Genomic DNA, 23,467 nt, shown 5'->3' with positions numbered 1-23,467 from the left:
TCATCCAGGAGGCCTGGGATTACTTTAAATCAAAGCTGCAGAAGCTATTGGAAGCCTACATCCCAAGAAAGGGGAAAAAATTCATAGGCAGGAGTTGTAGACCAAGCTGGATAAGCAAGCATCTCAGAGAGGTGATTAAGAAAAAGCAGAAAGCATACAGGGAGTGGAAGATGGGAGGGATCAGCAAGGAAAGCTACCTTATTGAGGTCAGAATATGTAGGGATAAAGTGAGACAGGCTAAAAGTCAAGTAGAGTTGGACCTTGCAAAGGGAATTAAAACCAGTAGTAAAAGGTTCTAAAGCCATATAAATAAGAAGAAAACAAAGAAAGAAGAAGTGGGACCTCTAAACACTGAGGATGGAGTGGAAGTCAAGGATAATCTAGGCATGGCCCAATATCTAAACAAATACTTTGCCTCAGTCTTTAATAAGGCTAAAGAGGATCTTAGGGATAATGGTAGCATGACAAATGAAGATGAGGATATGGAGGTAGATATTACCATATCTGAGGTAGAAGCGAAACTCAAACAGTTTAATGGGACTAAATCGGGGGGTCCAGATAATCTTCATCCAAGAATATTAAAAGAATTGGCACATGAAATTGCCAGCCCATTAGCAAGAATTTTTAATGCATCTGTAAACTCAGGGGTTGTACCGTATGATTGGAGAATTGCTAACATAGTTCCTATTTTTAAGAAAGGGAAAAAACGTGATCCGGGTAACTACAGGCCTGTTAGTTTGACATATGTAGTATGCAAGGTCTTGGAAAAACTTTTGAAGGAGAAAGTAGTTAAGGACATTGAGGTCAATGGTAAATGGGACAAAATACAACATGGTTTTAGACAAGGTAGATCGTGCCAAACCAACCTGATCTCCTTCTTTGAGAAAGTAACAGATTTTTTAGACAAAGGAAACGCAGTGGATCTAATTTACCTAGATTTCAGTAAGGCGTTTGATACTGTGCCACATGGGGAATTATTAGTTAAATTGGAAAAGATGGGGATCAATATGAAAATTGAAAGGTGGATAAGGAATTGGTTAACAGGGAGACTACAGTGGGTCCTACTGAAAGGTGCACCGTCAGGCTGGAGGGAGGTTACCAGTGGAGTTCCTCAGGGATCAGTTTTGGGACCAATCTTATTTAATCTTTTTATTACTGACATCAGCACAAAAAGGGGGAGTATGCTAATAAAGTTTGCGGATGATACAAAGCTGGGAGGTATTGCTAATTTAGAGAAGGACCGGGAAATCATACAGGAAGATTTGGATGACCTTGTAAACTGGAGTAATAGTAATAGGATGAAATTTAATAGTGAGAAGTGTAAGGTCATGCATTTAGGGATTAATAACAAGAATTTTAGTTATAAGCTGGGGACACATCAATTAGAAGTAATGGAGGAGGAGAAGGACCTTAGAGTATTGGTTGATCATAGGATGACTATGAGCTGCCAATGTGATATGGCCGTGAAAAAAGCTAATGCGGTCTTGAGATGCATCAGGCGAGGTATTTCCAGTAGAGATAAGGAGGTTTTAGTACTGTTATACAAGGCACTGGTGAGACCTCACCTGGAATAGTGTGTGCAGTTCTGGTCTCCCATGTTTAAGAAGGATGAATTCAAACTGGAACAGGTACAGAGAAGGGCTGCTAGGATGATCCGAGGAATGGAAAACTTGTCTTATGAAAGGAGACTCAGGGAGCTTGGTTTGTTTAGCCTAACTAAAAGAAGGTTGAGGGGAGATATGATTGCTCTCTATAAATATATCAGAGGGATAAATACCAGAGAGGGAGAGGAATTATTTAAACTCAGTACCAATGTGGACACAAGAACAAATGGATATAAACTGGCCACTAGGAAATTTAGATTAGAAATTAGACGAAGGTTTCTAACCATCAGAGGAGTGAAGTTTTGGAATAGCCTTCCAAGGGAAGCAGTGGGGGCAAAAGACCTATCTGGCTTCAAGATTAAACTCGATAAGTTTATGGAGGAGATGGTATGATGGGATAACATGATTTTGGTAATTAATTGATCTTTAAATATTCATGGTAAATCGGCCCAATGGTCTGTAATGGGATGTTAGATGGGGTGGGATCTGAGTTACTACAGAAAATTCTTTCCTGGGTATCTGGCTGGTGAATCTTGCCCATATGCTCAGGGTTTAGCTGATTGCCATATTTGGAGTTGGGAAGGAATTTTCCTCCAGGGCAGATTGGAAGAGGTCCTGGAGGTTTTTCACCTTCCTCTGTAGCATGGGGCATGGGTCACTTGCTGGAGGATTCTCTGCTCCTTGAAGTCTTTAAACCAGGATTTGAGGACTTCAATAGCTCAGACATAGGAGAGAGGTTTTTCGCAGGAGTGGGTGGGTCAGATTCTGTGGCCTGCGTTGTGCAGGAGGTCGGACTAGATGATCATAATGGTTCCTTCTGAGCTTAGTATCTATGAATCTATGAATCTATTAATCTGATCGGTAAGACTGTAGGTATGATTTTGCTTTGTCCAGTTGTTCCATTGTTCCAGATATATCGAGGTCAACACCTTGGAGTCTCTTGCTTACAACATTTATTTCAATCAGTATGTCATGCCACAACACTAAGCCACACAGAAATTTGAAGTTATGTATGTTTCTGGTGATTCCATTTCCCTTTGCCTTTGTTCTCCCATGAACAGTTCCTGTCATAGCATTATACTCCATAATGGCAACTATGGCATCATCTGTCTTCCTAATTTGGTGTTTGATAGGCTTTATCACCTCCACTCAACTTTCCCATCGTGTGGCGCTCAGTGGTTTCAGTGTCAGAGAGGAGGTTCCCAGATGTTGCTTCAAAATTTGCCATCGATGAGTTAATGCAGAGAAAAATACATTGATGGTTTGAATTACATTAAAAAATTCATCAGCCTCACTAGAAGCTGATGCTGCATCACTGACCACGAAGTTCAATGAATGAGAACTGCATGAGACAAAAAAAGCTCGGATCTGTGTCTGCACTCCTCTGTTCTTTCCTCTCATGTTGGCACCATTATCATAGCCCTGACCTCTCATTGTCAGCTATCACAATTCCTGTATCTTCCAGCTTTTTAAGAAGCACATTTGTCATCCCAGCTCCTGTAGTATCATCAATGTCAATAAATTCCAGAAAATGCTTGCTGACAGTTACCATTGCAGGGACATTTTCACTAGGTTCTGTTGTTGTTTCAAAACGCACCATTAAAGTCATTTGTTCCATATGGCTGATGTCAGGTGTGCAGTCCGGAATAACAGAGTAATATCTTGCTGACTTCAGATCTGCCACAATCTTCTGTTTGACTTTTGTTGCCAGTAACTGTATGATATCATTTTGAATTGTTTTTCCAAGGTAGTGGTGTGTATACATTTCTTGGGTGGTGACTCTTCTTAGATGCTCCTAGAGTACAACATCAAACTCAGCCATCAGCTCCACAATTTTTCAGGAAGTTTCCATTGTTTAGCACATACAGATGTTCTGAAGTGCCATGCAGTGCTAGGTTTTGGGAAGCAAGCATTCTCACAATGGCAATGAGCCTTTTCAGAACATTTTGCCAGTAAAGAGACTCTGATGCAATCTTCTCTTGATGCTGATCATCTATGGTGGCCTTTAACCTTAGTCTCATCTCAAGCTCTTTCCACCTATGGAATGCTCTCTGGTGATTTGCTGCCTTCTCATGGCATGCCAGATTTCTATCCAGATTTTTCCGGTCCTTTGTTCTTGTAGAACTCAATGTGGCTGGAACATTAGACTGGAAGAGTTTGCAACAAAAACAGTATGCAGCATTCTGGGTTTTTGAGTACATAAGCCAGGGCCTCTCCACTTTGTCACCATTGGGGATTTCACGCCAGTAATGTGTTGGATGGAAACTTTTGTTTTCACTGTCTTTGGGGAACATGAAGTTTTTCACTTGCTGTGGCCCATGCAGTACAAGGAAGTCCCTCAGGCTACTGCTCAAGTGGGTCCAGAGTCCTGGATCATCTCAACTTAAGGAACTAAACTCAGCAGCAGCTGTTTCTTGCGCCTCCACCACACTCTTCTCTGATCTACACTTTTCTTTAGGAATGTGCATGGTTACATCCATTTGAGATGGAGATATGGATGCTGCAGTAGCTGCCAAGTCACCTGCACTCTTACTGACTGGAAGATCAGGCATCTCCTCACCACTCAGATCCTCACTGTACCCAGAAGGCTCACCATGAACATTTGTGCCTATATATCTCAGGAGAGCTCCTTCCTGCTTACATAGAAAAGCTTCCTTTGATTGCTTTCTTTTTCTGAATGCTGCCCCAGAGGGGCGTTTTCTTCTTTCACTCATGACTGCTGTTCTGTGCCAGCTATAGTGGCTCTCAACACTCAATTGAAGGGGACAAATAAGCAGGCTGGTAGCAGGGCCTGAGTGAGGGAACATATCAGCATCTTAAGGGCCTAACTGGCTCCTACTACTTCAGTTGACTGCCTGTTCTTCTCAAGTGGGTTCAGGGAAACAGCAGGAAACAGGAAATTCCCTGAGAAGCTGGGGTTAATCAGTCCAGGCTCCTGGGGGTGCTAGAGAGGTACATAAGAGGCTCCTCCTCCTCCTCTCTCCCTGCACCTCCTGCTGCTTTGTGTTATTTCCTCTCACCTTTTCTCCTAGATGCCTGTTATGTCTCTTGTGCCCTCCTTCCTCCAGCTCAGCACTCCACCATCTCTGTGCATCTAGAGCAGAGAGAATAGATATGCACCAGCAGCAGACACAATTTTCTACACTCTGGGTCCTAGTGGAGCCCTCCTCGCCCCCGTCTGGCACCGGAGGCGGCTGCCTCAGTTCACCTCATGGTAAGGCCAGCCCTGGTCTTTGCCTTTGGCCAGTACCATATGCTTCAGTAATAACTAATTTCCTCCATAGGAAAGTTATCTGGTTATCTTCCAAAGAATCATAATTAGTTATCCTATCTTGAAACTACAAAACTGATCCCTAATCCACTGACATCAATGGGAAGTCTCTGATTTCAATTGGTGTTGGTATCGGCTCTATTTTTATACCGCTATATCAAAATGTTTCAAATGCTGTCTTTTTCCCTGTGCATCTCTTTGAATAGGTGGATCCTGATTTTTAACTGTAAATTTTGTTTTTATACCAGTGTGACTCCATTAACTGTAGAACATTTACTCCTAGTTTACTGCAGTGTTCATGAGATAGGAGTCAGGCCTAGAGAGTTTACATCATTAGGTAATATGTCTTTGGTAACAAAGAGGTGCTGAGAATGCTGTGATACCTTGTGCTCTTATTAGTTGAATGTATGTCATGAGTTTGCTGAAATTTTCACTTAACTTCACCTTTCAAAGCCTACTTTAATACACTAAAACCCTGCTCCTTATGCATCTAGTTAACTTTGAGTAGTCCCACTGAGTATTTGCAGGATTGGGGTCTAAGCCGTATTTGAGACATGCCCACTTGGAAACAGCAGCAGGAGGAAGATTAGAGGCAAAAAAGAACTGTGCTGGAGAGGGGAACTTGTCTGAGCACACTGGATTGCTTTAATGGTACCCAGGCAGCACCACACAGTTGGTTGCAAGCACTGGGTCCTTTGGGAGCAAAATTTATGAGCCATCATCTTTTTTTGCAGCAGTGACACCAGTACCAGCAGCACCTTGTGAAAATGTAGATATCATGCCTGATGTCAGAATTGGATCCTAAAAGTCCACAAAAAGGTACCATGCGACTCTTTATACCAACAATTAACTTCTCCTGTCTCCAACCTCATCTGCTTCCCACTCTCATGTACCTGCTACTCACTTCCACTCTTTTTTCTTATTAATTTTGGATATTAAGAAACTAGTGGCTGAGCACTAGACAAAGTGATAATGGCAAAATATCAGAAGTGCCCTCAAATTTTACGTTTTAGAGTAGCAGCCGTGTTGGTCTGTATTCGCAAAACGAAAAGGAGTACTAGTGGCACCTTAGAGCCTACCCAATTTATTTGAGCATAAGCTTTCGGATCGATGAAGTGAGCTGTAGCTCACGAAAGCTTATGCTCAAATAAATTGGTTAGTCTCTAAGGTGCCACTAGTACTCCTTTTCTTTTTTCTCAAATTTTAGGTGCCTCAATTTTTTTTGATGTCCAATTTTAGGTACTTCTAAGGCATGCTTTTTTGATGTGTTAAGCTCACACAGCTCTTTAACTGAAAATCAGGCCACATATGAGTCTAAAATTGGCCATCCTGGAAAAAATTGGGCCCTATAATTTTTCTGTATTTCGGTTTCCCTTATTTGTGTAATAAGGATCTCTCTCTCACACACAGAGGTGTTGTGAGGATTCATTAGTTAATGTTTGCATTGTCCCTGGAAGAAGTGAAGTGCTAAGTATTATTATTATGGTGCTATGAAGATGCAGAGTGCCAAGTATTATTATTATTAACAATGCTCTTGCCTATTTTCTTTTGTCTCAGAGACAAAATAGTAATTTCCAGGCTTCTGAATTTTTGGAGTATGTTGTGATTTAATTCCATTAATGTTTCCTATTTGTTTATTAAAATGTATATCCCAACATCTATGGAACACCCATGATTGTCTATACTTTTAAGGTTTCCAAATAACCCTGAGAACATCAACAAGGATGTAAGGATCACACAATACTATGTATGCCAATACATATGTCTGTTTAGTGACAACTGCTGAAGCACTACCAATAAGATAGGATTGAACCTGTTCCTCCCACAAGACATTATTTGTAATTTGACAGGTCAACATTTAGATATGACAGTTCCTTGATTTGGTATTTAAGAAAATAACCAGAGGTACTTAAATATCAGTCGATCTTTTCACAGACATAAATTATATAAAGGTCCAGATCCACCACTGAAGCCAGGGAGTGCTAAATGAAGCTGTGGAAATAGGGGTACAAGGATTTCTTCTCCTCTAATCCTGGGGTCCTATTTGTGCCCAGCCAGTTCCCATCTAGCTGCCAGTCTGATCCCAGTACGCTTTAATTTAGGATGGCTGCCTATCGTCCCTAGGAACTGTTACAATAGCCAGAGATCACTGAGGTGTATGCTGGTCACCATGAGGAGATAATATAGGAACTACTATCATTGCTCAATGACATCCAAGGATTCCCTTGTGCAACGGCCAGTTAGCTGGTTTTAGGATACCTTTGAACTGCAAGAGCTCTGCAAGTCTTTCCTGGCATATAAGAGAGTCTATCCCTCAGAATATATGCCAGATTGTGATCTCAGTTATATTGTTTGTAACTCCAAAACACTACCATTAAAACCAATATTCCAAAATTTACAGCAATGTAACTAAGATCAGAATTAGGCGGTGCTTTAGTTTTAGATAGAATTGCTTTCAAAAACTGCTTGTTACTTTAGTCTCAGTGAAATACCTTAATGATAGACACATTAATTTGTTTTAAACTCAGCAATTGCAGGCCTAATCCTACTGCCCTTACTTACCTGAGTAGTTCTTTGTATGAAAGCAGATTGTTCAAGTGAGTAAAGGATGCAGGATCATGTCTTGCTAGAGGATATGTTTTATGCAAGCATGTAGTGAAAAAACTAACAAGTGGAGCTGGGCGAAAATGTTAAAAGTAATTTCATTAAAATTGTCAAAATTTTCATTTTATTTGCATTGACGTGTTTGAAACTGAACAAGTCTTTGCTTCTAAAATTTGTCCAAAAACAGAATGTTTTGGTAAATGATATTTTGTTTTGTATTGGGCTGAATAATTTTATTTCCAAAAAAAAGGACAATTTTCTGCAGAACATTCTTCATTTTAGAGATTTTGACCAGCTCTATTCACAAGGACCACTGTCCTAAGATTGGAATTTCTGGCTAATTATGCAGGTTCAAGGAGCTCAGGTAATATTCAACTAGATTTACTCACAAAACTGCTATATCCATACACTCCAGAACTTTTCAACCAGATTTTAAACTCATAACTTCAAGCGTCATTTCTAACTATACTCTTAGTCCAGTAGAAGAATCTGTCCTATTTCGGGGCCTTTCCTTCTGCCCCTCCACCCCCACGAACATGATCCCATTTTTTCATGTTCTGTGTGTATATAAATCTCCTCAATGTATTTTCCACTGAATGCATCTGATGAAGTGAGCTGTAGCTCACGAAAGCTTATGCTCAAATTAATTGGTTAGTCTCTAAGGTGCCACTAGTACTCCTTTTCTTTTTGCGAATACAGACTAACACGGCTGCTACTCTGAAACATTTCTAATCTGAACAGACACTCCATTTTCTTGTAGTCTCTCACTATATAGTGTGAGACTAATTTGCTTTTCTGTGAGATTGCGTATCTTGATTTAAATCACATTGATTTGTTTGAGAGCCGTACTGGTCTTATCTAAAATACTGTGTTATAAAGCTTTGTATAATCTGATAAAATTGAAAATGATGTGTGATGTTATGTAATCTATTGCTTTCTGTGTAAATTATCATTAGCAATAGGAGCATCCTGGTTTCTGTATATGATTAATTGATTTTTTTCTGTATGATATATCAGTGCTGGGTTGTTTATGTATGGAAATACACAAGCCTGCATGGCGGTATACAATACTAATCAGGGTTGAACTTCACATATTGACTTTCATTCTTGTTAAGGGGAAGAAAAGATAGGGACCCTTCCTCATGGGGTATGGGCAAATGTAGTGCCCTATACTCAGTTTATCAATGAAACCACAGAGTCAGATATCAGTGTCAAAATATCCACAATGATTATCATGAAATTGATTGCTAGATAAGGCTTCTTGCATAGTCAAATGTGTCACTCATTAATTTATAGGGTGAGAGATCTGTGATAAAAGTAAAATTCTTTCTTAATCATGACATCTGCATGTGCATCATTCTACAAAGTTATCCACATTTTAAAAATTACTAATGGGAAAAACAAACCAAAATTAAGGAAGCTAATACATCTTCCAGTTAGAAAACTGATTCTTTTGTGGGAAAGAAACTCATATAAAAAGAGGAGCCTGTGTGTATGAGAGAGAGAGAGAGAGAGAGAGAGATGCGTGCACATCCACACACACAATCACTTACTCAATACCAAACTGCAACTAGCTCTGGAGTGGAATGGAGCAGTGATTCTGCAGTAGTAGCACTTTACAACACAGGAAGTATAGAATAGCTTCTCCAAATGAATCTAAAAGTGCAGTTCAGGTAGGTAGAATGTAATTACCCAGACTGGTATTTGGTCTGGACTTTGGGAAGAACACCTGTACTCATGTGAAAACTGTGGGAAAACATGGGATTTGCAAGGGAAGTGAGTGCCTAAGGACAAATTTATATCTGACCCAGAATAAGGGACCTCCAGCTACAGTGTCAGGGCCTGTATGACAATAAGTCAATACTACAGCTGGTCAAACATTTTCATTTTTTTTCCCAAATAAAAAATGGCTTGTTTGAAAATGAAAATTTTCACAGGAAATGTTTCTTTATAAATGTTCAGGTGTGTGCATGTGTCTCTGTGTGTGTGTGTGTGTGTGTGTGTGTAGGGGAGGGGTTAAAAAAACCCTGAAAACAGAACAATTACTGTTTTTGAAAACAAAAACAGAAAACCAAACATTTGTCAAAAATATAAAAGAAATTCAGTGAATTGTCTTTTAAAAATAATTTAAAAAATCATTTCTTTTTAAAATATTTCTCTGAAAATATTTACCATTTTCCAACCAGATCTAGTCAATACTGAGGCAGAGGAGACATCAACAACAATACTTCAGGCAACATCTGGATTTTTCTCCCATCCAAGTACTGACCTGGCCCAATCCTGCTTAGTTTAATGAGATTTGATGAAATTGTAGCGTGAGGTGATATGGCTTCAGATAAATTGAACAGCTGGACTGGCCATGATTTCTGACAAAAATTAAATTGGATGAAGCCAATCAACTAGAAATTAAATAGGTCAGAGAAGAGAAGAATGGGTGGCTTAAAGTCCTGAGTCATTTCAGCAATCTCCTTCTTTGATGGAGCTGCCCCAGAAATAAGTTTGGTAAATTTAAGTACAACTAAGTCTTCTGTGCCAGGAATAACTCCAATTTTTGTTTCCTTTTGGTTTTATGAGTTAATTGCAGGACAAACAATAGATTCTGATACCTCACTCATGTTAAATGTTACTTCACTTTATGAGTAGTCTCATGGAACGTATGGGGAGAAAGGTGCTAAATAAGGGTATCAGATTTTAGCCTTAACTAATTAGCGATGAAGAACTGTCATAATCAGGCCTCTCCTTTTTATTTTATTTTATTTTGGCGGGCTGAGGGGAGGAGGAGGGAAGTCTGCAAAGCAAAATATTTCATCATGAACCCCACCTCCTTCTGCAGGGATCCCTAGAGTGCATTGCCACTAACACTCAGATAGTGTGCCAGAGTCCAGGATTTCGGCCTTATAATCTCTAAGAGTTTGGGATTTGAACTTCCTTACCTATAGATATTATTTATTAATTATTTGTATTTTCATTGTGGTTAGGAGCCCCAGTCCTGAACCCGCTGAACTGCTACGTCCTGCACAAATACTGAACAAAAAGATGGTCTCTGTATTAAAGACTGTACAATCTAAGTGGCCATGATTTAGCCCGTATTATCTATATGGGTCCAAACTCTGATCTCTGGCAATAGTTTGTTCTGTTGATTGGAGGAAAGGCCAGATAGCTGCTTTCATAAATTGACATGTAAATTTGTCTGTGTGCTGCACATGATTCAAATACATCTACTATTTTCTTTCCTTCCATCAACACAATAAACTATTGGTTTGAGAGACTTTTTGAAAAGGAGATAGTAGAAAGTGATAAATAGGACCTTGTTTCTCTTATTAGAAATGATCAGAAAGATTAATCATTTCACATCAATACACCTTAGTCAAGCTTGGCCTTGCCCTGCTCAACAAGGTCTTTCAATTCAGCGCCTCCCTTCCATTATCAGTGGAGAGGAGTAGGTGAAAAAGACCAAGCAGAAAGGCTGCACACTAGCCTGGGGCTAAAGTAAATGCATTTAAAAACAGTGTTAAACCACTGTGACAAGAATAGTGTGCTGGGAGGAGGCTGCCAGAGAATCCAGCTGGAAAAATAAAATCTTTTTGTGTGGCAAACATTTAATAACCTCTTTGTTGTGTTGATGGAAATGAGTAATGCAGTTTCCACTTTAAATTGCACATTTCAAAGAAAGTAGCAGTCAGAAACTGTCTTGTCTATGGACCATTTGTATATATCCTAGATGGAGGGAATCAGAACTCTGGAGTAAGTTGAATGCAAGGAATACAGGCAGTCAAACCCTACCGTTATTGAACTCAAGCCAGCAAAATGCTGAGGTAACACACGTGCTTAGCTTCAGCTGATGAAAGCAGCCAGACTTTGGGAGTAAGATTGATCTAATTGTTTCCTAAACATCTTTCTTCTTATTTGCAACCGTGTGGCAAATTCAGCAATCCTGGCATAAAACAGTGAATTATGTGTGTATCTTGGCTATCTGTAACATGTTAAGAGATTTACTCATTTTGTAAAAAAGTTACTGTATATTTTTCTTGTTGACAATCAATCAGAAGTGCTCTCTAGTGCATCATGGACCTTATAGTGGAAAAAAAGTAAACTACATTCTCCTTTATCTTAAGTGGCTGGGGCCTGCACTTGAGTAGTAGAAGGATCTGTTATATTAATTCTAGCCACTTTCCCACAGTTAAGTTCATATCTGGGGTAGGCTTACTAGACTGTAATTACAACAGAGGTCCACTACCACAATGAAGTTCTGAATGCCCAGGGGTGTGCAGAAGAGTGATGTCTGTGAAGTCCTAGCTTGTCATGGTTTGTTACATTATCATGATGTTACTGTGCTTCACTCATGTATTTAACATGTAACATGTTACATTTAATATGCAATTAAGCTAGGTGTATATGATTTTCTCTATTTTAGAGCTGTGGGAGCCTGGGAAAACCAGCCTGGTGTATTTATATACACAAATGAATTTAATTAAATAAAGCTTACAAGCCCTAGGAAGAACTTAATTAGAATCAATGGAGAAATTGCAAGTGATTTAAAATAAAAATAAAAACCAGCAAAGGCCAGAGAGCTAGCTATGAAGTATGTTTGGGCTGAGTTGAGCTCACACAAGCTATAGATGAATCCGAGCGCACACAAACAAGAGATGGACCTGAGCCAACAAGTTAGGGTCTGGATCTAAATTCAGAACTGAACTTGCCCAAAACTTGGGGGGGGGGGGTGAAGCCCATTATGCAGATAAGGACCAGATACGTAGCTGATCTGAACAGTGGTCAGTGGTCTGCTATTGGCAGTAGTTGTTCAAACTACTATCCCCAGTCCTACTAGTGCAACTGCACCCTGATCTGCAGGGACCTCTCAAGGGGAGAGAGGCAGCTGCAAGTTACATTCTGACTTGTGGCCTAACACTGGAAGTTCCATATTCCATTACCAAAAATGCGCAGAACCTTCTCTTAGGAGGTGGAATTTTGTTATCTATTAGTTAGATTAAGAGAATGGGAGCCAGGAGTACAGATTTCCATTCTGAGATCTGCCACTTATTTAGTGCATGGGACTAAACAAATCACTTATTTTCTGTGAGTCACAGTTCACCCGTGTGAAGCTTGATTGTTTTAAAAATGCTTTGAGAGGCTCAAATACAGGTATGTTGGCAGTGCAGAATGTTACAAATTAAGGGCCTGATCCTTTGAAGTTAATGGATGGGTTCCTGTTGACTTCAATGAACATTGGATCAGGCTCTAGGCTTCCACAGGTGGCCCCACAGCGCACACACATCATGAAAGCCTTCAGAAATGTTAATTGAAACCATTCATAGAAATGGTAGTGTCATATTAAGGCACGATCTGAACCAATTTAGGCTTTACTGATCCCTGACATTTCTAAACAGAAAAGCCTGGTTGATTTCTCATTTTGTGTCCCAAAATACAGAAACACACTCCATTCCCTTTTGAACTGATTGCCTATGAAGTGTCATTTTAAAAATCAAAGCCATTATTGAGCTTTTAGAGTCTCTGAAACACAAGCATCTCTATAATTAATTGCTAAATAAATTCATGAACAAGCTATTTTTGTTGAGTTGATACAGCTGTAGTGTTGGTTTCACACTGGGCAGCAGAGCTGCCATATTCCATTGCCTCAAAACACCATCACAGATATATACGTAGAGAGAGAGAGAGCGCAACCGAGAGCGGCCCCTTCGTCCAACACCATTATCCAACCCTTACTCTAATGTCAGTACTATGCAAGTCAGCTTCCCAGTAGAGGAGACGTCAGTGACGCAATCTGGGTATTTGAAGGGCATATCTACACAGTGAATTTTCCTGGTATAATTATACAGCTGCAGTTATACTGGTACAACTCCCTGTGTGGACACTACTCTGGACTCTCCCATATGGGAAATTATAACAGCATAATTATAGTTGTATAGTTATACCCATAAGTTTCACTTTGCAGACAAGCCTGTAGTGTAATTCATTTTATTTACACATATACACCAGTCCAACAATGGGTGTATGTGCATAGTAAAAACACCACATGGACAATCCTCTTTTCCAGAAATCTGAGCTCACACAGAAATGTCCAGTTCCTAGGAAGCTACTTTGTCCCCAACATTACCTCTAAATATAGACAATAAAGCAGATAGTTAGGTTGTAAGTCCTCCTGAGAAAGAAGCTGTGGCAGACAGCAGAAAGCAAACTAACAATAGAGCATTTCTTCCAGATTAAAAAAATTGCTCACACACTAGGCTATGTCCACACTGTACACCTTACAATGGCGCGGCTGTGCCACTGCAGCCACGCCATTGTAAAGAGTTCTGTGTAGCTGCTCTTTACCGCCAGGAGAGAGCTTTCTTGGTGACAAAATAAAACCACCTCCAACGAGGGGCAGTAGCTACATCACTGGGAGTGCAGCTTCCACGGATGAAGCATTGTCCACACTGAAGCTTTTCGTAGTTAAAACTTTTGTCATTCAGAGGGGTGTTTTTTCACACCCCTGAGTGACAAAAGTTTTAATGATGAAAGTGCCAGTGTAGACAATGCCTAAGTAAAAGAAATTGGAGGAGTATGCATTAACAATGTCATTTGGTGTCTCTAGCCACAACACTGTATCTAGGATTAGCAAAGAGAATGAAATGAGTTTGTCATTGTGGTAAACAGAGTTGTGATAGGAACCAACAGATAGGGATAATCTGGTGTCATTGGGTGGCCCCAGTTGGAACATCCTCCAACCCAGTGTCACAGATGCAGCTGCCTCAGTTTCCCTCCTTCAATGTCCTCAGTAACTCCACAACAATGTTTGTGCCTGATAATACCCTCTTTGGGAGCTGTTTATTATAAAAACATAGTGCGAATAGTCCAAAACAAAAGTCCCCAAATATAGGCCATTTATCAACCACTGTGCATATAGTCCTTAAAATACCATGGCATAACACCCTACATATCACACTCCAGTATCTTCCACTACACCTGAGCTCTTCTTCGGTTCTCTCCTGTCCTTTTAGCCACCCCAGCCTTTCTAGGTGAAGTGCAACCCCACGCTTCCAGAAAGAACCTTCCACAGCCTGTATACTGGGAATCCATCCATCACGCCCCCTGGCCTTCAGCTTTCTCTAACTCTCTGATTCCAGCATGGAGACATCAACAGATAAGCCCCTCTATAGTTCCACTGCCTTCAGCCCTCTGTGGCCCTGGGCTTTGGCTCTGCAGCTTAGATATCAGCAGGCAACTCCTGGTGCTGCTCTCTAGCCTTCAGGCCTCTACCACCCTCTGATTACGGTTTGAGAAAGTGAGTCAACAAATAATTATCTATCTCATAGAGGGCCATTGTAAAAAATAATTCTTAATATTGGTAATAAACTCTGAGATTCCCCAGGCTGAATGAACTACAAAGGTTGAAAATATCATTACTTAGGAAGCTGATATGGCTGTTTTTTGAGCTAAATAGCCTTGGAAATCATCTTCCTATTCTTTAGGTGGTAATATCAAAAGAAAGCATCAGAAATGGGGCAGAAAGATTGCAGATAAATAGATCTAACTATGGATAGAAGCACTATTAGTTTATGTAGACAAATTGCAAGATTTCTTTTAATGCTGTGCTGTTTACAACATGATCTAATCAGAACTTTAGTTTGTGTGACCTGGAAAACAATGAATGGCTCATGGAAAATCTCACATTTCTTTATTTTTGTTTGTAAAAAGCTAAGGCAATACTATCTTAACTTAATATCTTTGGTCTTTAAATCTACTCAGCCACTATATCAATAGATATGGCATGTGCATAATCTGCTGCTAAGATTTATGGTGGACATTTATTAAAGGATTAAGGTGCAATGAAGCCTTTGATGGCTGTGCTACTACATTTTTACTGAGTATTTACCAAAACTGAAAACGGATAAACATGTGAGCCTCTCGGTAATTTAAGTTAAAACTACAATTTTCTTCATCTTTGCTATTGCTTAGGAAATTCCAACATAAACTGATTTGGAAAAAGCACCTTAAACAGTAGCTTTGCAATGGAATATAATCATTTTGCTTTGATACAGTGATCTTCATACTCAAGGTATCTTGTATCTGGAATTAAGTGGTGAGTTAAATACTGGGTTTGCAATAACTGTGAAATGCACAGAACCTATTAGGTTTTCAGATGAGTTCTAAAACCAAAGTTCTGATTCATGGTTCATGTATCGAGCTGTCTGCACCAAAGTCCTGGCCAGCTGCTAACTTTCTGCCTATCTACATTTCATTTGCATTTTCAGGTGGAGAGATAGTGTTTTCTTCTTCATTTCCTGCTTTAAAGTCTTGTGACATTTTCCTATATGCTGTTAAGCACCTTACATGATCCACATGAAGAGGCTACCCTCCAGATAGGTATAAATTGATTCCTGTATACAGTATTTAATGTTAGAGTCAGTATATGGGATTGTAAGAGCTCAAAAAAAAAATTTCACGGAGACCATTGAGAACTACCAAGGTAAAACCTAGGTTTCATGAGCAGCTAAGAGCAGGTGGGAAAAAAAAAAACAGGTCTCATGGTTTGTGATGTTATCACACCTTCCAGGACTGAGAAAAAGAAATTGCTGGCTTAATAGCATAGTGCTTTTAATTTTATTTATTTAAGGCTTTTCTCTGGTATCCATTATTTTCGTTTCTGAGCATCTCATAACCAGCAGTGAATTTCACATGGCAGGTGAGACCACCCCATGTTTCATGAGAAAAGCCTGACCTGGCTTAGGCACCTAACTCCAGGAGAAGGTTCATGGTTGTGAATCCCAGCTGGAGATTGACCTCTGACCCAGAGTTATGTATCTAAGGACCTGGAGTGAAACTGTCTATTTATTATGATAACACCATCACATGATAACAAGTTTTGTCTAATAATAATTAGCAGTTATATATAGCATACTTTATCTTCTATGTGCTTTACAAACATTACTAAATGAGGCTGGAATTGACCCAGTTACCCAGAGGTGAAATACTCCTTTCAAGGGCACTAAATTCTCACAAAGAAAATCAAGGGGTACTAGGTTAAATTAAGAAAGAACAAGGTGTTGTTGGAATTGACAGATAATTTCTTTATACAGAATACCAACTAAATATGGCAAAGGTGAGAACAGGGAATAAGTATTCAGGTATCCTGGGTCCTGCTTTCAGCTCTTCCACCAGCTCCCTGTGTGATTTTTGGATGAGTCATTTTCCATCTTTACGCCTTAACCTACCCCTCTTCAAAATGATTCTAGCACATGTCTGGCTCTTTCTGTGTATGTGTAGCTTGTGTCATGAAGATCAGTCAATTCCTGTGATTTTATTTATTTATTTTAATGTACATGGAAAACAAGTACAAAGTTGAGAATGGGGGGAGGAAACAAAGGCTAACAGAACAAAAGGGGAAAGGAACTGGTCAGTGAGTAACATACTGGCTAAGAGTGTGTAAAAATGGGATTAGGAAAAGGGATGTGAGGATGTGGCTATATAAGGTTAGTGGGAGTAGAGAAGGAAGGCGAGATGGTAAAGCAGAGATTGAGTGGAGTAAATACTGCAGGAGTTTGAGAACTGTGACCCAAAGTACCCAGGTATTCCCATCCTACACAGTGTTGTGATAATCTTTGTACAAAATATGTCTTGTAAGGTAGCATTTAAAAACTAGTAAATCGCTGGTCAACAATGACGTGGTGAAATATATGTAGCAACATTATATGTATAGTTCTGAATTCCCCCTTTATGATGTTACTAGAACATGTTCAAGACCTGATGTCTTTGCCTAAGTAAAGGTGTTGGGTAGATCTGTCCTAAACAAAGGAATGCTGGCTTACCTCAATTTACATACAAGCAGTAAACAGAACCATCAAGGCAGCAGGGGAAGGAGACTTCAGAAAACAGAATGGTTTGCATTTTAGCAAATACCAGCAGGGAACAAAACCCAGCAGACTCCATGTCACTTTCGTCACAATTTGAATAAACTTTGCTTTGAGGGGTAACCTTTAAAATAATCCATTCCAAAAGTTCAATGGAGTATAAAAGAAAGGGTCAGAAAATCCCAAATTCATTCTTTCACCTAAGAAGACAAAGGAACCAGTAGTTTGGGCTTTTGGAGGAGATCCGTTCTGGGATTTGGGGGGATGGGGTGTCAACTGTCATTTTGCTGGAAGACTGTGAGTGAGAAAAGCCACCTTGAAGAAAGCCTTTGCCTTGCTAGATTAAGTAAGCTTTTTTTTTCACTTTTATTTGTAACCATTTCAATCTCTATTTTTCATATCTGATCTGACTTAAAATCCTATTTTTAATTCATAAACTTCTTTTACTTTTCATTTAAACCAGCCATGCTGTGGTTGAATTAAAGTGTTAGTTAACTACAGTTAAAGTGGTAAGCTGTACATTTTGTGTCTTTAGAGGGGCAAATAAACCGTATTTTTTCCCTGACTGGTCCAGGAAGGCCTGGAAATTTCAAGACACATGCTTGGGGAAATCTGGGACTGGTACTGGGTCAGGATCATTTTGCAAGTTGTAACCAAGGCTGGTGGAAGCTAGAGTGGGGCAGTGGGACTGTAGCCAGGTTGTCGGGGTCAGAGCTGCTGAACCAGGACTGGCTGCACAGCACAGACACTCTGAGTGCAACCTATATGTTTGTTGCTGATTGTGAGGGTCCCAGGCTGAGAGCTACAGTGGTAAAGCATTGTGAAGCACTCAGGGTTACAGGGTAAGAGGTGACACAGCCCCTCATTTGTCTGGACTGCATCCCGAAGTGTGACAACAACCAAGGCAGAATAGCTGAAGAGGGGCAGGATTAATGTTAATAAAAAATGGCAGAAGGCCTGTGATTAAGGGACTAGAGTGGGGCTCAGGAGATCTGGATTTAGTTCCTGGTTCTGCCATAGACTTCGAGCGAGGTCTTGGACAAGTTACTTAAATGATCTGATCTCCAGAAGTGCAGAGCATCTATATATCCCATTAAAATGAATGGGAGCTGCAGATGCTCAAAATTAGGCCATTAGTCTCTCCATGCCTTGGTTTTCCTATGTGAGTTTGGCCAAGACATGTAATCCACCTTGGACAGATTGTGATATCTTTCTTTATGTGGAACAATTCTTTAGAAAACAAATAAACCCACTGAAGTCAATGGGGCAATTTGTGGAGTCTGGTGTTAGTTACTAACTGGAGTATAGGCATGAGAATCCTGGCCTCTATGCCTCAGCTGTAGAATGGAGATAATAATTTATTTGTTTGTCTATCTTTTGTATAGAGACTGTAAATTCTTTTGGGAAAGAACTATCTCTAACTTCATGTGTCTAGCACAAAAGGACCTCAAACTCAGTTGGACCTTTTCTGCTCTCTTTGAATATTTACAATAATAATAATTAATAAGTTAATAATTTTGGTTCAAAGAAGTCAAATTCAGGATAAAACAAAATCTGACAACAAAGTACATTAAACCATATTAACAGGATAGCCAAATTCTTATTTTATGTTTAAAATATTTGTTTTTGATTGCTGTTGAGGAACTGGAAATGATTCACGTTAGCAATGGAATGCATTCAAAGAGAAGAAAATATATGCCCAATGTAATGTTTGCCACCTAGCAATGAACACAGCAAGAATATTAATTAAAAAAATACAAAGCCAGTATAGATAAAATAAGAATGTGGCCTATCAAAGCAAAATCGTGTCCATTATAGATCTTTGGCAGGAAATTTCATTATTCTTCATCACATGCAGTAACGTAGTGTGAGGTATGATATTCCATTTTTTGGAAGTGGGAATTTATAGAAGTTGCTTACTGGAGAACAATATAATCTGTGGAAATAAGCAGAAGGTGCATACAACGTGATCATTCCCCATGTGTAATCGAAAATGGTTGCAAGAATTAATAGAAGTGCATAAAATCTTTTAAAAGGATGGCACTAATGTTTGCCAGAGTTGTTAAGGAAACCCATTAGAGGAACATAAGGGAATACATAAGAAGTGAAATTTGGAGCATTTTTTATACATAATATTGTTTACACCCGGGAAGATTGGAATGGGTAATAACTATATGGAAACCTATGGGAAATGGAGTATATGTAAGTGAACGAGCTTTTAATAAACCAGATGATTGTAATTCGCCTCCAAATAATGGTCTCCACATTATATAAATGACATTGGACAAATTGGAGAGCATTCAAAGAAGCCCAACTAGAATAACACAATAATTAGATGGCGTGGCATGTGGAGGGAGACAAGGGGAGCTTAATTTAGACTGTCTGAAAAGCAAAGAAATATAGGGCTTGATCTTGCAAGATACTGAGCTACATCTGAAAAATGCTGAGCACAGTGAAATCAACAAGAACTCAGTGAAGTCAAGAAGAGCTGGTGTGTCTGAGGTGACTTACTCCACATCTTTCTGAATCTGTCACCCAGCAGAAAGGGGAAGCAACATAACTGTGCAAATAGCTTTTATTTTCCCACACACACTTGGGGAATAACACAAAGTAAAAATATAAGTTAAATGTTAAGTATCTCAAAGATGACCAGAGAGTTTTCCAATAAATTCTTTCAGTTATATCTATTTGACATTCATTCACTAAAGGTTTTCTAAACTTCTTTCCCAGACATCTAATACTCAATCTAATGTATAAACATGCTGAACAGAACTGGTCCGGAATTTTTCTAGTTAATGCTTTTTTAAGAAAATGTCAATTTGTCAAAATTGAAACTTTTTGTAGAAACTTGTTTCTTGAGATGAAACCTTCATCAAGAACGTTTCTCAGGTCTAGGATGGAACGTATACTCAGCCAAAGAAGAAGTACTGGTAGCTGCTTACAGTACTCATGTAAGTTATAGGAGACTCAAGTTCAAGTTCTACTCTCCCTAATTCTTTCTCACCCAATGAATATTTAATAATTCTCTGCTATGATTCAGACAGAGCACATATTGGAACCTGGGTCTCCCACATCCCAGATCAGTGCCATTGCTATTGGCTTATCTATCTTTTTTTCAATTTTTTTGAAAAATCTCTATTTCATTCCGATGTGGAACAAAACCAAATCTCAAACCTCAGAAATTTTTTACAGACCAGATTTTTTTTTCCATCCATCCCTAGCTCTCTGAATTACCACCAGAGCTGGGTTAAGAGAGACATTTCTTCTGGGGTCATTCAGCCCCACTTGACTTGTCAGGAGCACATGTTGTACAGATGACAGCCCTGCAGGTTTCCCTATGTCCTGCTTCCTGTTATTGTTCTATGAACATAATGCTAAGATGGTAATTTAGTCTTCATGGCCCATTTAGTCTATAACCTCTCTTTTGAGGCAACAAATTACCAGGGCTAACAATTAGGATAGTGTCTTTTGTGATAAAGATGCAAAATAACAAATGGTAGAAAAAAAATGCAAAATCCTCAGCCACTGTAGGAAACAAATGAAAACTTTCTTTTTACACCAGGCTGATGCAGTAGATCATGCTCTAGTGCATTTTACTCAGTGTCAGGGCTCCAAAAAATTTTAATGGATTCATGTTAATTTTGAACCTACAGGTTCTCACTTATGGGATACTACACTCACCAGTGATTAATTCAGAAGCTTGGCGGGCAGTAGTGCTTTGCCTGCAACTGTACCAAAGGTTGTTACTCAGGCACAGAGACTAATCTCAGATAAAAAAGCTGTGAGGAAAAGTCACAGAGAGAAGGCAGTCTTCAGTATTTGCCATTCAGGGACATATTTCTTAGTCCCCATCATTGCGCTATAGCATCTGAGCATGAAGAAAAATAGGAGTATCTACAATGACATTCTTATACAGTAACACAATAGCGATGAATTTTACTATGGTTGAAAGAAAGAAAAAGCCCTACTTCTTTACAACACACCATCTGTGTAAATTAGAAAATTATTCCTTGGGTTAGATCCCGAGCTTGTGTAAATTGACATCATTTATGGAACTACCCCAATTTACTCCTGTTTAGAATCTAACCCCTTCTTTTCTAGGTAGTATTTAAGGAATATAAGCATTACACATAAAGTGGTTCTTACCCACAGGAAAACAGACTTTGAGCTGCTTGTTTTGCATTCATTCCATTTTGAAAATGATTCCTATAGTTGTTTCCACAGGTAAGAAAGTGACAGTGGCATGGCAAGCAAGTTTGTGATTTCTGTTGCATTCTGGAAAGCAAGTAAATTAATCAGCCACTTCAGATGTTAGGGCAGCTAGCACAGCTAGATTGTGAAACACCTGAGATCAGAGGAGACTTCACCCCATGTGAGCTGAATGCAAAGGAAAGAGGGAATAAAATCTGAGAATTAGGTTATAATTCCCAGCTATATTCTGTATAACTTTAAATTTTTAAGGAGAAAGAATAAATAATTAGACAAGTTAGTTTATCTATTACATTGATCTCTATTAAAGTTTTCAAAGCTCACGAGCTGTCATGTCATCCTTAAAAACACAATTTCCTCCTAACCTCTTTAACATCAGTATAACTTTGATTCTAGTCCTCTGTTTTCTACAGCATTTTAAATAGATGGGGGGGGGGTGATTTTGTTTATTACAGAGATGGAAGTGTGGGTTCCTCCCGCCCCCTGTAGCTCTGTGGGAAGATAGTTCAAAGCTATAAATCTCTTCAAGGGAGGAACATAGAAAAGTGAAAGAATTAAAAAAAAAATCCTCACTCCCACAGATAGGTAGGAAGGAGGTAAGTGTGAGGACTGTTTCTTGAATCACATGGTGCATAGCTAATTCAGTAAGCCTATTACTTACTGCATCATAAGAGAAGTAATTAGGTTCATTTCCATATGTAATTTTGAAATGTGACAATTCACTCACTGCTTTTTTGTCTTTTCAAAAATCTGCATGAAATCCCCTTGAATTACTCAGCATTCTATATCTTCTCCCAATACAGAGGCCACTGTTGAATTATCTACAGCTGAAGATTATTCTGTTCATTCAGTAAGGAAGACATGGTTTGTGCGCTGACACCCAAGCCTCCTGATAATTTTGGAACCTGTGGGTAGGACTCCAGCTGATACTGGGATAGTTTATTCCCTAAACCTGGGAACCAATCTAGTCTATTTTACACAATCCCATTTCCTTTTAGTGGATTGTCTCTGCAAGGGAGTTTAGAAATGTAATGAAACAGCCCCCCCCCCCCCAAATGTCAGTAGAACATGGCTGGGTACACTGAAGATTTAAACAATAAATATGCCTTTTCTTATCAATTAGTAACTTTTGGCCTGTATGATATTGGATCAAATGTTTTAACATAAAACTAAAAATTAAAGTGTTTCCAAAGTTACTGTGAATGGTGATAAATTTGTCCCTTTCTGATTTACTCACATTCCAAGTTTAGCCATAATTTCTAACAAAAAGTCCCAGTGGCCCAATATACCGCTTCATATCTTCTATGTCTTTCCTTAATGGTGCTTAATGACTGAAAATAATTTCTGAGGAAACGGTTACTTTATATTTGTATATAAAGTTGGGGTAAAAGGGAGTAGAGCCAATTTTTCTTCTAATGATTCATGGAATCAAAACTAATATTTCAATGTCATAATTCAATACATATGGACTGCTTTTGGAATACTACTACTAAAGTTTTAACAGGTGGTAATGGTGGCATTGCGAGTGATTATTATGTTAAAAAAATTCTGGACCTGATTCTCCAATCCCCATTGGATTCCCATTGTCCGTTTACACCCACAGAGAATTTGGCCTAAAGAGTTTTTTTCCCCTTAATATAGTTATCACAGCAGTGTTTTTTTTTTTAAATGACCAGCCTCATGAATTCATGGATAAGGTACATTTGCCACTGAAAATTTGTCACGGTATCATTTTACATGATTATTTACTACCTATATATCAACTTTGAGATGTATGGTATTTTACAAACCAATAAAGATAGAGTCCTTGTTCCAAAGAGTTTACAGTCGTTGGTCTTGATCTTTCAATGAATTCAGAAGAGAAACAATTAGGCCCACAAGGAGTGCCACTGAAGTCAATCTCATTGAAGGATCTGGGCCTCAGAGTA

At 39.1% G+C, this 23,467-nt stretch overlaps 1 long non-coding RNA gene across 1 annotated transcript in view; it reads left to right on the top strand.

Annotated features, from left to right (window-relative positions):
* Positions 1–23,467, top strand: part of LOC141990048 (uncharacterized) — an 86,195-nt gene that overhangs the window by 59,971 nt on the left and 2,757 nt on the right. The window contains exon 2 of the long non-coding RNA XR_012640062.1: positions 5,610–5,694. This is a non-coding gene — a long non-coding RNA (uncharacterized LOC141990048). The remainder of the gene's footprint in view (positions 1–5,609; positions 5,695–23,467) is intronic.

The sequence above is a fragment of the Natator depressus genome, chromosome 6 (genome assembly GCF_965152275.1).
Source record: "Natator depressus isolate rNatDep1 chromosome 6, rNatDep2.hap1, whole genome shotgun sequence".
NCBI lineage: Eukaryota > Metazoa > Chordata > Testudines > Cheloniidae > Natator > Natator depressus.
Note: the sequence above shows the minus strand (reverse complement) of the source record. Positions and strands in the feature narration are given on the sequence as shown.